The following is a 16022-nucleotide window of genomic DNA, read 5'->3' on the forward strand; positions in this document are numbered from 1 at the left end:
GGCAAAGCAGCGAAAGTTGAAAAATACCTACGTGCAGGTTACGAAATTCTAAATTGAAGCACCTCTACCTCACATATTTCCTGAACTTTTCATTGTTTTCCTGTTTGCAGGCACTCGCATCCTCCCCCAGAAAGCCAGTACCAGCTCCTCTGTTGGTAGCACAGCTGCTGCCTCTCAAGGAGCAAAGCCCTGACTGTTCTGAGAGAGTTCTGCAGCCCACGCAGCAGCACTTTAGTTCACCTACGGATACCAACAGCCATACCAAACTCTGTGCCAGCACCTCTTCTTAAACTACACAAATGAGGGCTGTGCTACAAGGCACTGTTTAATCCTCCAGGGAAAAGTGGGGGTCTTGCTGCATTTCACTACCAACGCAGAAAAATTTCCCTACATGCCTGAAAAAAAAAAAAAATCACATCTTTGGGTTCTATGGCTGTACCTTGAGAAAGGTATGAAGTCTGATATAAAGTCTGTGGGTATTACAACATAAATTCTTTGATCACTAAATGAAGTATTGATTGGTAAAATCCACATCACAAAACAATAATACATGTTATTGCAACCACTTTCCCATTAAAGGGATGCAGTTTCCAAGTAAAATTTGTACTTCAGGGGTTTCTGTCCAACATGAAGGTCTAACTGTGCTAGTGACACACCCAGGCCAGCTCACAAGCACTGGCTGATGCGCCCTGCAGGGCGAGTTGTGGTAGGTGCTACTCAGTTATAAAAACAGAGTCTCAATTATTCTGTCATTGGTGGACCCATGTTCACCTCTTCACCTTGACCAGACCTGGTGGAGTGATCGTATTGAAAAAGCAGCATTGCTGGGGAAGAATAAGAAAAGCAAGAGACAGAAGAATCAGGATGCTGAGGTAAAGCTGAGGCATTTGCTAACAGTGAACATCACCTTCTAGCAGCACACACACCATGAGTAAGATTCTCACTTCAGATGTGACAACATGAATTACACTTGCTATGCTACATTGAAAGCTTTTTGTTGTTTCAACCTTCTGACAGTCATTTAAGAGTCAGGTTTGGATCAGGTGCTACCCTTGAAAAGAAGCAATAATGCTAATAATCTTATGTAATAACAGAAGTGGATGCAGGGAGGGAAGCAAGTGGCTGGGGCAGAGCTGGGTTCCCTGGGCCCGTGACAGGTAACTAACTCACCCATCTGTGTGCATCAGCAGAACTCACACCAAAGGTCCATTTGATCCACATCCAGATACTCATCCAGACAGACAATTCAGATATTTCTTAATTATCTGTGTCCCATCAAAGAAAACAGCTGCACAAATCTAAGTACCTGTTTATATGGTTAAAATATGAGAGAAAAGCATACTTAATATGCCCGTGGTGTCATGCAGTTTACAAATTTTAGTTAGAACTATGATCCTCATTCACCCATAAGCTTGTAATTTTTAACACAGTCAAACAAATACTTTCAAACATGTCTACAAGAAGACCATTACACAGAACTACTCTCATGGCACTGTATCTTGTTTAAAATTGATCCACTCAGCAGAAAGTTTCAGAGTCAGATTTGGCCAGGGAAACAGAAAAAGACCAAATTATAATACAGGAAATGACAGATAAGAAAGAAAAGGCAGAAGCGGATGAGAAAATGAGAAAGGCTGAAACTATTTTAGGGCAACGGTGATGACAGATGCTTTCTGGAGCATCTATGGGAAGCAGATCACATTGAACATAGAGAGCACATGAAAGTCAAAGCACAGACTATGGTTCTCCTTTGCAGATGGTGAAAACCTCTGGCAGAGTGGTGAAACAGAGGGCCTAAGGCCTTTCATGCCCAGAAGCACCAGAGTTCACCCCAGGACATCTCTCAGCACACTTGAATACTGCTTCAGGCCTTTTTATTTCAACAATACAAAGTGTGGCTATGGTAATATCTCAGGGGCTCAAGTGATCCTTATCCTCACTGAGCTACAGACTTGTGCCTTATCTTAGCAGCCCTTTGATGGAATTATAATTATTGCAATTCACATTTGTCTATCACTCTGGATCTTAATGGATGCCTAATGGATGATTTGCCTTAGGATCAATAGTATCATGTCTTGTCTACTTGGGATGAGAGAACTAGATGTTAAAATAAATACTTCTACATATGCTAAATATGCAGAAATAACAAGGGGATCAATGCAAACAAAGTTCACCTCTAGGTGAGAAGGCCCCGCACGCAGCATGGAGGGCACCTGGCTGTTCTCCGTGCCTTACAAGTATATGTATCTGTGTGCTTTTTAAGCAGCATAATAAATCACACAACATTTTCCACAACTAAATCCTTCCTAATCTAACCAGACAATTCTTAAACCTTTAATGGGCCCATGATTGTAAAATCATTTTGTCTGGGTTTTTGAGCAGCAATCTTCAAATTACAGGTCTGTAACAGCAATAATGGAATGTGTCATAAAAGAGTTTTTCCTCAGTAAGTCTATTATTGTAATAAAATAACATATCTAGTCACCTCCACACTCTGCATTAACCCTTTTTATGATAATTATGAGTAAAGTGTATCTCTCATTTCCATTAAATAATATCCTTGCATCTCAGTGGAACACTATATAGCACTGAAAGCAGAGTGACAGATGTACATTCCTTTTTAGCAGATTTGATCCATGCCACTAACTTGTTGTCAAGATAAAACCCACTCAGCTTATACTTACACTCTTATACTTCAGTGTTCATGTAAGACTAAGTTAAAATTCTGAGTCCTGATTTGCAGTCACACACTTTTGGGTTCACAAAAATCTATGTACAAATTAGAAAATTACAAAGCTCCAGCAGGTACTGACATAGGGGAATTCATGATCATATTACAACATCCACAAAAACACCTTGAAAACATAACCAGAAGAACCCATTCTAGGTGCTCTACTTCAGGATGATTTGCAGATCATTTAAAGATTATTTTAAAAGAGTTGCACCAAGCTAAACCATAGTTGCAAGCCAAGTGTGAAGCCTTCATATCCCATTTCTGAAGATGTGATATGGGGATGTCCCTAGAAAATTTCATTAGAATAAGCTATATATTATATAAGCTGGATCTACAAGCATGTTTGTTCATTTTAATGCTTTTGACAGAACTGGATCAGAAAGAAGTCACAGCAACACTATCAAAATAAAGTTCTGATAAAGTTTTACCGACTGAAATCAAAGGATATTGCAGATTATTTTTTAAAAATATGCTGTAAAAGGATGAAGACATCATGAAACGATACAGCAGTGTTGACAAAGAGATTATGGATGGTATTAATATTAGTACTAAAAATGTTAAAACTTGGAACATCTGACTACATATAATTTTACTACACTTTACACATCAGTGTCCTCTGTATCTAATTCTTTTTAACTCATAAAAGCTTATGCTTCTTTTGTAAACATCCCTTTCTTTGGATTAATTTGGTTGAGATTTCTTTAAACTAAGGCATTAATTTTACCTGTTCCACAAGTTCTTTCTATCCATTTAACTCATTTTCACCATAAATGGGTTTCAATGCAAAGATAATCACCACTGTTCTCTTCTGAAACCTGGAGTTAAAGAAAAATCGGTTAGAAAACATCAGGTGTGGCAACACGCATTATGTTTCTCAATCTCACAGAGTTTACCACCAGTTTTATTTTTACAAGGGTTCATACTGTACCACCACACGACATTATCTCCCTGGATTTAACAAGGTTTACATTTAGTGACAACTCTCCCTGAAAGAGAAAATATTCTCAAGGGTACTTTGCTGCACTGACTTACATGCTATTCCTGTCTTGATCCATTATAGATCATTACTAAGCTTCACAGTGAACTATTTCCTTTACTCTTCTTTAGGAATTTGTTATTCATGTATTCTACAAAGAGCTGAAAAAACCCTGTTGTAATTCATGTTCATTTTATGAAATGTGATGGGAATAAATATAAGCAACTTGGTATTACAGAAAAGCAAATTCAAACTGATGGAGAAATACTATAATAAGATCACCAATGTATTGGCAGTTTTCCAACGAGAGTGAAAAGCTGTGATATTCCTCTGTGACACTGTGAATGTTCAATGAAATCCTCAATTTATATCAAGCAGACCAGATTATGAGTAGCAATTACATTATGGTAATTGCTTGAAAAATAAAATAATTCTGTCTTGAAAGGGTTCAGTTGTCTTTGTAACTGCTATCAAGGCAGCATTAATTGCATCTTGAATTTTTTTTTTAAACTTACAACTTAAGTTTCCTAACAAAACTGAAGGTTTACATAGCCTGTTCCATTAAGTCAGTTAGGTCTCATTTTTATTTAACAGTGTTATTGAGATTAGAGTTTTGAAACATGCAGCATAATTCTGGAATAGGATTAGAATTGTCTTAGTTTCTAATCCTTACATAAATAATTTGATAAGTTTATCAGTGTTCCTTATCAAAATTGTTAAGATGCACTTTATCAAAAAGCTGTACTAGACAGCAAGTCATTCTGGGCACCTCAAGGAGGAAAAGCCAGGCCAAGACCACCGCTCATTCCACTTCTCTCTTCTTACTGCCTTTCAAGATTTTCAGTGTGATTCAGTTTGAAAAGTATAATCTCCTGGTGCTGTTTTATGTCAGCAATGATGTCAATTATTTCGTGAGGCTCTTGTCTTTCACCTGCCACCTCCTTGCTCCCTGGCTCTGCTTCCCAGGATCCTCTGAGCACCTTCCTGGTCCCACTACATTGCACAGAGGTCCTGCAGCTTACACATGTACAGTGAGTTCCTGCAAATATATTTACATTGTGACTGCACAGTAAAAGGCTGTTTCAACACCACAGCACACCTCCTGCCTCCCTGGTGACTTTATCATTTAACAACTGTGTTTGGATTGATTTAAACTGTGATGATGCTAGTTCTTATTACCTGTGTACTGGAAAAGCACTGCAAGACAATAGTAAGTCCCCTGATCTATTAAAAAGCTAAATTGATTTCTCTGTTCTGCTTGTTCCTTTGTATCAATTGAAGAGCTGAGTTCGGATGATTTAATTTAGTTTATGATAAATCCTTTTATGCTTTGGTTAAGTTAGAGGCTTACTCTCTCTGGTAGCTGGAGTCATTAAAGATTTACCATGTTCCTTCACATACAAAATTTTTGGTAAATGAGGGCTAAAATAACTCAGAAGGGAGCCCCTTCTGCTTGTAAATGATAGAAGAGCAATGTCAAAATAAGGCTGAATCACATTTCAGGTGTATGAATGTGCTTTCAGATTCCTCTTCATGTACAGAAATTCAAGGAAATAATGGGCTCAGTAATGCATTAAGTTGTCTTTATTACTTCTTTTCTACAAAAAAAAACAAACCAAAACAAAAAAAAAACCAAAAACTATTTATGTTTTTAGCCAAACATACACTGGCTGCATGAATTACTACAGACTTATTTTAGAATTTAAGTAAGAGATCAAACAGATTGGAATTAGAAACATGAAAGCTTCCCTAAGTCACAGATGAACATAGTGAATGTGCATTAAAACTACCTCCTAGGGAGAGAACAAATTTTTTTATTTGCTCAGCGTGCATATTCTTATCAGAGCAGATGAAAATAACTATGTGAGGTTGCTCAGCGATGTGCTCCCAGCCTCCAATTCTGTTTAGGAAAAAGAAAAATAATATAAATTATCAGGCATATCTAAAATTGAGCATGTGTGGATAAGCAAAACATGTGATTAGGGCTGAACAGACACCTTGACTGGCTTTTGTAGTGTGTGGAGAAGGGCTGGACACAACTGCCAGGCAGATGGAGAGGCTGTGGAGCAGCTGCCCTGTCATGCTACTCTGTAGTGCCAGTCCCACTGCCAGCCTAGAAAATGCTTTCTGGTGTAATTTTCCCCATTGGTTGGGAACACTAATAATATGTAGGACTGCCTTTCATCCATTCTTATGACTGGGAAACTTGTGCAAAGACTCCAGCCTGATGATGGTCAGCAAGCTGACTTTGGAGGAATTGTGCAGCAACTATCTTGGACACCAGTGACACCTGCAAGCGCTGGGGTAAAAATCACTGCAACACTCACAGTACAATCCTGAACTGGACTCTGAGCACTGCAGCAATTGCACTGTAAACCAAATATAGTTATGGTCTATACTATCCAGAATTCTTGTTATAGTCTGCCATTTTATTTGCATCCAACTACCAGTTCAGCAGGAAGATCACAGTAGAGGGTAAGGATAACCAGGCTTCTCATGTTTCATTGACAATTAAAGAATTTTTATTTTTTTTCCTACTGCTCATTGTGTTACCAACACCTAAATGTAGCTGCAATAGCTACTCTTTTTCATGAAAATTTGGCCCAGACACTTCCTTAGAGATCTGATTTGGTCCTACAGAATGCAAGTTGTTTTCCACCTGTCTTAGGGATTGTTGCTAGTACCAATTTATGGCTTCATTTTCCTTATTTGTCTACTGTAGTTATATTTTTAAAGTTCCAGTGGTATGTTTTTGAGTATGAATTTCTGTTAAACCCATTTTGCACAAAGTATTGCACTACTTATTCACTGCAATACCCCACATAGTTTTAAAGCTCCTAATGATTTTATGGTATGAGGGTTTCCTTGGAATCAGCTAAAATTATTACTAACAATTCTTCTACATTTTTTTCTCTAAGTTCTCAATACATATTCATAACAGTGATTTTTGGGTTCATAAACCACCAAATTACAGCTTATTTCCCAGATGACTGCAAAGCTCTTCTTAACATGCATAGAAACAAACCAGCAAAATTTGGAACTATGCATCAGTGAGGCTGTGCCACAAGAAGAATGAGAAAGGATGTAAAGGAACGCATGAGCTCACCTATCAAATTCTCCCCATTTTTCTCAGGGCTAATACAGCCAGACTCATTGTATTGTATTAACAAGGACATGAGGATGACAATGTATTGGCTCATCAGGAGAATAATCTGCACAGCTGATTGCAGTAAAAATCAAAGCAAGCTTTAAGCACCAGCAAACAGAAGTATCAGCATGTGCTCACACACGAGTGTCAGATCACTTTGCAAGACAGTGTGCCAGTCCTTTGAGAGGGATACAGGACATCCCAACTCCATCATTATGAATTCATGAGGCATGCTTCCATGGGACCCTAAGTTCTGCTCTCTTTGCTGGCTCACACTGAATAAACAAACACTGTCTCTCTGGCATGTCAGTGATTCTACCAACTGCTAGCAGCAACAGCAAAAATAAATATTTATTGCATAAATACTTAGTGTCCCAAACAAAATCTGGGAGCCTGTTATCAGGGATGATGGGCTAGTAGCTGCAGATAGGAAATTATAGCTGCCCTGAAGGTGTAATTATTTCATCTCTGTTTCTTTCTGCTTAGGCTATTTTTTAGTATTGAACAGTGTACAAAGTCTCAAAAAAGAATAAGGTGTCTGAAGCACACAAGTGAACTCTATCTGATAATATAAAACCAAATAACATTTTGACAGGTGAGCATGTCAATTCAGACCACATTAGTGAGAGAGATTAAGAAAACAAAAAAAGAGGATAAGCATAAATGATGGGACAAAACCAACATTAGAGATTTGCAAAAGAATCAAAGTTTTTTTGACCTTCCATGGAGCTTAAAGCCATGCAAAGTCAGATTTTCTTTTGCATAAAGAAAACCCCATAATCCAACATACCCTTTAACTATGACTCAGTCTGTGCAGCAGAACTAGGGAGGCCAGTTGTACCTTCTGACTAAAGCATGTAAATAAAAGAAGAGCCTGTGGTAAATGGGCTGAAGAATGTGAAGGGAAAATCATTGCCAACAATTGTGGAAGAACCACATCATAACAAAGCAGCTGAATAAACAAGACAGCAGCTCTGTGGATTCATACATAGCCTGTGAGTGTGCCTGCAGAGGGGAAAAAAAAAAGAAAAAGGAAAAAAAAAAGTCTGAGGATACTTAGTGACTTAGATGAACATTTTAAGAGAGCATAGGTACTTGTTTTTGCAAAGCTTTCAAGAGATTTTTGAGAATTCCTTCACTCTATTTAAGACCTGGACTATGTAGCTGTACACACTGTAAACACAATGCCAACAGAAGCAGTAAAATATTTGTCAAAAATTGAAAGACGAGGTCAAGGAATATGTGAGAGAATTCCTGCCCTTGGACTTCCTTTTTTATGAAGGTACAGTCATTCAAGATCCTCTTTCACATACATCAGCCTCTCACACAGGATCAGTGGTACTCCCCTGAACTGACATTTGTTTATTTATCCTTGAGGGCAACAGTAGCATGGCTGCTTGCACTACTGCTCCAGATGTCATCCCTTCCCAGAATATTTACATGGCTGTCAAAACATTCCAGTTGTTCCCTTCATTGAGTGGGAGATGAAGGTGCCAGGCAGAGAAGCCAACTAAATCAATGAAAAATATTATTTTACCAGAAATAAGGAAATAAAATTGAAAAACACTGCAGTAGAACAACTTAGGGTAATATCCACCAGTATCTGGAGTACTAGGCAGATGAATGGGAACATTACAAAATGGAACCTACTTAAAATTATGGGAAGGTAATTTTACCTTTCTAAATATATTAGTTCTGTATATAGTTCTCAGTATGGGAAATCTCAAAAGTAAATAAATGTGCCAAAAGGGTGAAGGGGGTGGGGTGGGGGAGAATACTGCAACAGGCAACCATAATAAAAAACAATTTATACATGGGTTTCTTTATATTTATACATTACATGTTTATGAATTCTCTTAAACAGAAACCAGTTAAGCTAGTAGATAAAGCCAGAGGGTCACAAATTCTAAATTAAAAGTAGCTAACAGAAAAGTACTTTGATCTTGTACAGATTTTAGAGGAGTTCAGGGTAATGCAATATACATATCACTGGAGTTCCCATGATACCCAGACTGGCATATGCTTTTACAGCTATCAGTGTTCAAATATCCTTCATTATAGCACTTTTTCCCACAGCAGCATATCCTTTGGTTTGTCCATGTTTGGGGAGGTGCTGTGAAGATTAAACTAGTCTTAAGACTTATTTGAATAAAATAAGAAGTATTTATTTATACTCAAATTTGTATTCATTTTGTCAGATTCATTTATAGATAGGTGGTGTTGATTTTTCAGTTATTAATTCAACCAATCAGCTGCTTTGGAAGTTCACTGCAATTAGCTTTTATGAATCTGTCATTATTCACAGATAATCTTGGAACAAATGAATAAAAATATTTTATGCATTCCTGTTGTTAAGTGCTGAAAGTACAGCAGCTCACATATCATTTTCTTTCATGCAACTTCAGCCAACCTATGCATTTTAAAATACGCAGTAACTTGTCAACTTTCATAAGAGAAAGTAATTATTATAATTGTTATTTTTTATCTTACTTCTGTGATGCTCTTCTGGTCTAACTACAAAAAAATACCTGTAGTTATGTCCATAAAAATGGCACCGTTCTTGCTTGAAAAAAAAAACCCAAAGTGATCCAAAGAGATAATATTTAACACCGTTTCTTCATTAGCCAAGACAGCACTGATCCATTTCCACAGCCACAGGTGTAGCAATCAAAGACTCAATTCTTGTCTCCGCTATTGCAAAGAACTTTTGTACTCTGATTAGTTCATTTGTTCTCAATCCTACATTCGCTGCACTTAATGGCAGAGCGAGGCCCATTGACTGCAGTGATACAGAGGTATGAATCACAAAGGTTTCCTATTTCTCAAAAGTGAGGCACACTAGCAAATATTTAACTGCCAAGTGATTTTAAATATTTCATCCCATTTCTATAGCTTTACTGAAAGTACAGTACTCCCAGTTGGAAGCAATTACAATTACTTACTGCAGTGCCCACATTTAGCTGGGCTCAAGTCTCGCTGTCTTTGTGGGCAATTTACTTGATGCATTCCAGCATAGAAGGGCTTATTAGAATTTCTGCAAAGCTCTTTAATGTCCAGAGTTTGGGGGACAAAAAGCTAATGCAAAAAACATTAGCAATACATAAATCTTGATGTGCAAGGATTCACAATTTTGATGTTATCGCAATGTAACTTTGTTTCAGCAGTATTTGTACTTACTGAATGAAGTATGCTCTCTTCCTTACAGGCAACTTTCACTCCAGTGGTCATTACTGGATATTCATCCTGAAGTTCTTCACTGGGAAGAACAGACACAGAGCAAAGATCTGGATCACTTTCAGATGGTACAGTACCAACCAAGAGCTCTGCAGCCAAATTAGCTATGATCAGTATCCGGCAGGCCTAAAGCCAGAGGTGCCAAGACAGCCCCAAATCTATTTTTATGCTCTCCTGAGGGCCCTGTGTTCAGAGTCTCTGAACTACAGAAACCAGCAGCAGCTGCATAATCACTTTATGTGAAATCATTTGGAAATTATTAACTCAGAGATTCAACAAGATGGCATCAAAAGATGTGACTAAATCCTCTTATCCCTAGTCATGTAACACTAAATTTGGACCACTGCATCTAAAATACACTGTTATGGGTCTTACTAGGACCTTTACAAACTCATAGCAGCCTTGGGCTCATTCCAAATTTGTGTTTGCAACTCCCAGTTCATTAATTCTCTCCTAATCTTCCAGGTTCTGTTTCCATAGCCCCAGCCAGAAAGACTGCCAGAAGAAATGGTAGCTGACCTCATGGGAAACAGTATTAAAGGAGCACATGAAGTTCACCCTGTTCTTGCCATCTTAGAACCAGGGCAGATTTTGGCCATGGCAACCAAGGCAGTGTACTTATTTTGACCAAGTGCCCCGAGTTAAGTATTCACTGAATGGTTTCTTTTTCTGGGTAGTCAAAGAACTGCAGGACATGGAGACCTGTGTATCTTTTCAGCTGGTTAGAGCTGAGAAGTAAAAATCTTGAGCATATTTTTTCATTCAATATGCAAACCTTACATACTCTAGTTTTGTTTAAGGAATTTGCTCGAAATACCTTGGATATGTTTTCTCAGGCAAAAGAAAAGCATGTTACATGATAATGGTACCTGAAAAGTCTGCATGATCCCTACCTGCATCACACAGTGATGACGGACACACAGCTCTGCCTCTTTAAAGGATATTCTACTAGAAAACAAAAGAACAAACTTCAGAACTCAGCTAATATAGATAATACTGTACAAAGAGTGAGTTTGGGTTGCTTTAAGGCTAGGGAAATAATAGGATAGTGGTGCCCTGCTCAATTAAGATAATGCATCAATGCATATTTAATATATAAAGATCACCCAAATGACCCTGAGAAGCACTGAATAGAAGAGCCTAACTCATACCAGAGAAAAAATCAGTGATTCTGTTCTGCCTGAAAATGACATGCAAATTAAAATATTAATTAAAAAAAGTCTAGTACTGAAAATGATAGCCACTTATGCCAAACAGAACTGATTTATTGTGTTATTTGACAATTTCTGTAACTGACAGCAAATATTTATTCTAACAGAAAAGCACTACATAGAATATAATTCATCCAACATACACAAACAAATTCAATTGAATAGTTTATATCAGATGTTTTTTCCAATTAACTCAAATTCATAATAATTAGGAACACTAGTAAATTATTTCTGGGCTATTACATTTTAGTATGTTCATTCAGCAAGATATGTCAAATCAAGTTATTGGTATAAATGGTCATATTATTTGCACTTACAAAAGAACTGACAGTTACATTTTGCTATCATGGGAGAAAAAGAGAGAAAGATTTTTAATGTATGTAGTATATATACAAGAAAGCACATTTGTTTAAAAAAATAATCTCTTAATGGTTGGACTTGATCTTAAAGGTCTTTTCCAAGCAAAACAGTTCTATGATTCCATGAAACAATACCTAATCAACCATTATGTCAATCACAAAAAGCTGTAATTCAGATGACAATTTCAAAATACTTTGTGTTAAAATACTATTGAGAGATTTTCCAAAAAATTCAGCACTCAACAGTTTCCATTGACAACGAGAGCTTAACACACCCTCTACCAGGAATAAAGGGGGAGTTAATTGTGTTTAGTTGTATCAAGTAACCAATAATCATAAATACTACAGCAGATAAGGACAGTCCTTGTTGTTTTGATGGCACTGCACAGTTAATAACACAGGAAAAACTACCCACACAGTTTGGGTTGATTCATCTTTTCCTCCTTCCATTATGAATCAGGCTGTTTATTATCTTTTTACTGAATGAAAACCTGACTGCAGCACAGTCAGTGGGAGTTTTGCCATTGACATCAGTGAGGTCAATTCTTGATTACCTCACCAACTAATATTAAAAATATCTGTGTATATTTAAATCTTACTCATAGCTTAACTACTTTTTTTTTTTTTTTTTTAATGGAAAGAAAAGCCCTGTTGCAAAAAGGAAGGACAGATGCCTCCCTGTTTCATACACCTCCAGCTTTATCTGTCAAATTACTTAAAACAGAGATGAGTTGATGGCTTTTCTGTTGTTGCTGAATGCATTGTAACTTGCATGCTGACCCTTCCAATGTGTGAAACAGAAGTTCTCACAACACGTCAGTAGCAGACGTTTACCTGTGCAAATTTTACATCTCCAGGATTAGAAAGGTAATGTTGTGGATCAAAGCTCATGCAGATGAACCCACAGCAAAGCACCGACCTGCAGGTCTGCCTCCAAGGTCTGCATCTTACTACCTTAAACATAATGAAAGAGTGAGCAGAGCCACTAATAAACACCTTCATGTGAGGCCAAAAAGCAATGTTACATGTAGGAGGCCTTAACGCCGTAGATTTTGTATTGTAGGTGTTAAAAACACTTGCCATTTGCTTAAGGTAATTGTTTTGAAAACAGCTATTGAAATGAACAATAAGTCTATAGACAAGTCACACCACTTGGATCACATTTAGGACACGGGTCTTCTGTGACATCAGGCTGTGTAGCTTTTAAATCTATACTACTCCTACACAAAAGCAAGAGATATAAATTAATTTTTTATGCATACATACTTGCTAATCCATTTATATCCTATTGGAACAGAAATAGAAGGCTAAGCGGAAAATAAACTGGATTGTAATGGCTTCACCATCTAACAAAACAAATCCAAATTGCCAAGCTGGGCAATGAGCATTTAAAATATGAGAAATGGAAACACCTTCAAGGTTGTTTTCCAATATGCAGTCTGCAATATCCCAAACAGTTCCCTCCCTTCAAAGTTCAAAGCTGACATGCTACAGCCTGGCAAATCCTTTCATGACATGTACATCACATCTCATTATACAGGCATGACACCATGTAACTGGACATGCATGTCGAAACATGACACATCACAGAGAAAGGTGTCAGGAAACAGGAAAGGGCAGTGTTACAAACTGAGGTTAACAGGCAATGTGGCTTCACTCGATGTTTTCATCAAATGTTTTCACCCAAATCTTTGTGAACAATGTGCAGGCAGCGATGCCAGCTCACAGGCAAACTGGAAAATATCTTCCCCTAAGCCCATAATCACTGCTGCAATAAACAGCCACTAAACATTTGACCTCCTCTAATGTTTTCCTTCTTTAGGGAACTGTCCCTATGATGAAGATGTCTCCAATATGGACATCTGCCTGCAGGAGTCACTTCATTTTTTCCTATTCACAGACATGGAGAAATGAAAAATTAAATCTGATCAGGTCTGTATGTGAGAGTTCAAGACCTTGAGCTGGAAATCACCAGAGGCTGATATGGGATTCTGGCAAAATATCACTACATGTTTGTCCCATGCTTATTTCTGTTCTGGACATATGCTATTGGCCATGGTTAAAGAGAGAACACTGGGCTAGATGCACCTTTGGTCTGATTCAATCGGAGTGTAGTTATTTTCTTATGTTAAGTGATACTTAACGTACTCAACTTCTTAGAGTCAGCAGCACAGAGTCACCATGGCTGGGATAAGTTCTGGATACAATTTCACAGAACAAGCTGATTATGAAACTCCTGAGAAAATTATTAGTCACAACAGCACAGGGGTTAAAGATCTTCTGGAGCAATATCTGCGACCTTGAGAATTCTTTAAAATGTCAGACACTGGCCTTTTATTTCATTAATTCATTCCCCATTATTTTTATATAAATGCTATATTGTTCAGAGATTACTTCATGTGTTATTATTCTATAGCACTTTGACAGAACCTCTGCAGCTGATTCTCAAGAACAGGTTAGTTTTGCACTCCTAATTCAGCTATAAATCAATAATGGGTACAAATTACAGAGTTTTTGGCACCTGTCTAAGGTAAAAGCTTATTTAAAAATATATTTACCAGGATAACTTAAATTTATTACCCTACAGCGGTTAAGTCAAATAAAGTATGCCAGTAGAGCATCTTTTTCCACCACTGGTGTACATCTTACACATGCAAATAAAATATTATGTGTTCAAATTATTTACCTCTTCTCAAGCAATATAAATCCTGCTATCGGTATAATAATCACACACCTTCGTGCAAAACGCTGCAATATTTTGAGAGATTAAAAAAGCAAAAGTATCTTAAAAGAAAAATACCAGCCTGTAAAAGCATTTATTACACATATTTTTGTAGGTAAACATAACAATCTAAATAGCTAGGTGATCACCTTCAACAAGATGACTAAAACAGTCCTACATACTAAATTTTCAAGGAAAACCTTGATTTAACCCTTCAAAAGTTTTGATTGCAAGTTGATTTTGTACTGCATCAATGAGATGAAGCCAGTTGGGCCCCTCTTCCCAGACACAGTCCAAATGCATCTGTAAACAGTGCCAGCACTGGTGAAGGGGCTCAATACCGAGACGACCGAACTGCAGAAAGACTGAGCTTACTGAGAAGAAAAATAAAAACAGGGCTTTAGTAACATTGATTTTATCAAAAAACTCAAAGTGCTTCATACAATATTAATTAACTCTCCCAGCAACTCTGTGAGATCACTAAAATGATTGTAATCTTGCAGATGGCAAAAGAGATCAAAAGTTAAGAACAATGTGTCCAAAGCTGAGGAGCAGAGAACAGGTCTGCACAACAGCCTGACCAGGTGCTCCGTCACTTGCTGGGAATTACACAGATCATGTTGATTATAGGTTTATTTTCAAATACAAAATCGGAAATACCAGTAGCATACAGGTCAGGTCTATGAGCACCACTTGCTGTATTTTAGAGCAGCTGATGACACGACTATCTACAGTGTACAGCTGCTTGCCTTCACTGGCTATTGATGTGAAGGTGTAAGGTTTGGGTGAGGAGCAGGAGGAGGAAGCTTATGCAGCTCACTTCAAAAGAAAAATGCAAATATTTATGCAAAGACAGCTGACACTACCTGCTACCTTGCAAACCACATACAAACTTTAATGCAGTTTTAACACCACTGACAATTCTGTAACTGCAGCCTTACTTTAAGTGGCCTTCATCTAGCCTATTCCCACGTGTAAAAGAAAAGGCAAGACCAACAAACCCACACACGCTCAACATGTGTATTTAACTTGGGTGCTAGTGATCTGTTTAGTAGTTTTAAAGCACTTTAGAAACCTTTCACATACACTATAAGAGGGGAAAAAATAAGGTAAAAAATACCTGCATTTACATAACTGAGAGGCTATTGAAGATTTGGGGATTAAAAACAGCAATTTGAGAGGTATTTTCAATGGCCTGGGGATGTCAGTTGTCCCGCGCTGCCAACCTGAGGCAGTCCACGCGCGAGCCTGAATCGCGACGTCTCGGTATTTGGATATATATTAACATTTCTCCTCCTAATTACAAGTGGAGCCACGATCTCGCTGCGCCCCCAGCCAAAAAATGCGACCACCACGCGCGCAGGCACCGCTGGGATTCGAACCCAGGATCTCCTGTTTACTAGACAGGCGCTTTAACCAACTAAGCCACGGCGCCAGGCGGTAAACTCCCACTCCCGCGGCCCCAATGCAGCAGCCCCGGCCCCGCCCGGCTCCCACGGCCCGGCTCCCACGGCCCGGCTCCCACGGCCCGGCTCCCACGGCCCGGCTCCCGGCTCCCTCCCGGGCCCGCCGCGCTGCCCCGGCGACTCCGCCAGCAGAACGGCCCTGACAGGCGGCAGCAGCCGGAGCGGGCCGCTG

At 38.4% G+C, this 16022-nt stretch overlaps 1 non-coding gene across 1 annotated transcript; it reads right to left on the bottom strand.

Annotated features, from left to right (window-relative positions):
• Window positions 1-15745: 15745 nt before the first annotated feature.
• Window positions 15746-15819, bottom strand: TRNAT-AGU (transfer RNA threonine (anticodon AGU)). Its single transcript has one exon. It is a non-coding gene; the product is annotated as a tRNA-Thr (tRNA).
• Between the last annotated feature and the right edge of the window lie 203 nt (window positions 15820-16022).

Source organism: Apus apus, chromosome 11, assembly GCF_020740795.1.
Source record: "Apus apus isolate bApuApu2 chromosome 11, bApuApu2.pri.cur, whole genome shotgun sequence".
NCBI lineage: Eukaryota > Metazoa > Chordata > Aves > Apodiformes > Apodidae > Apus > Apus apus.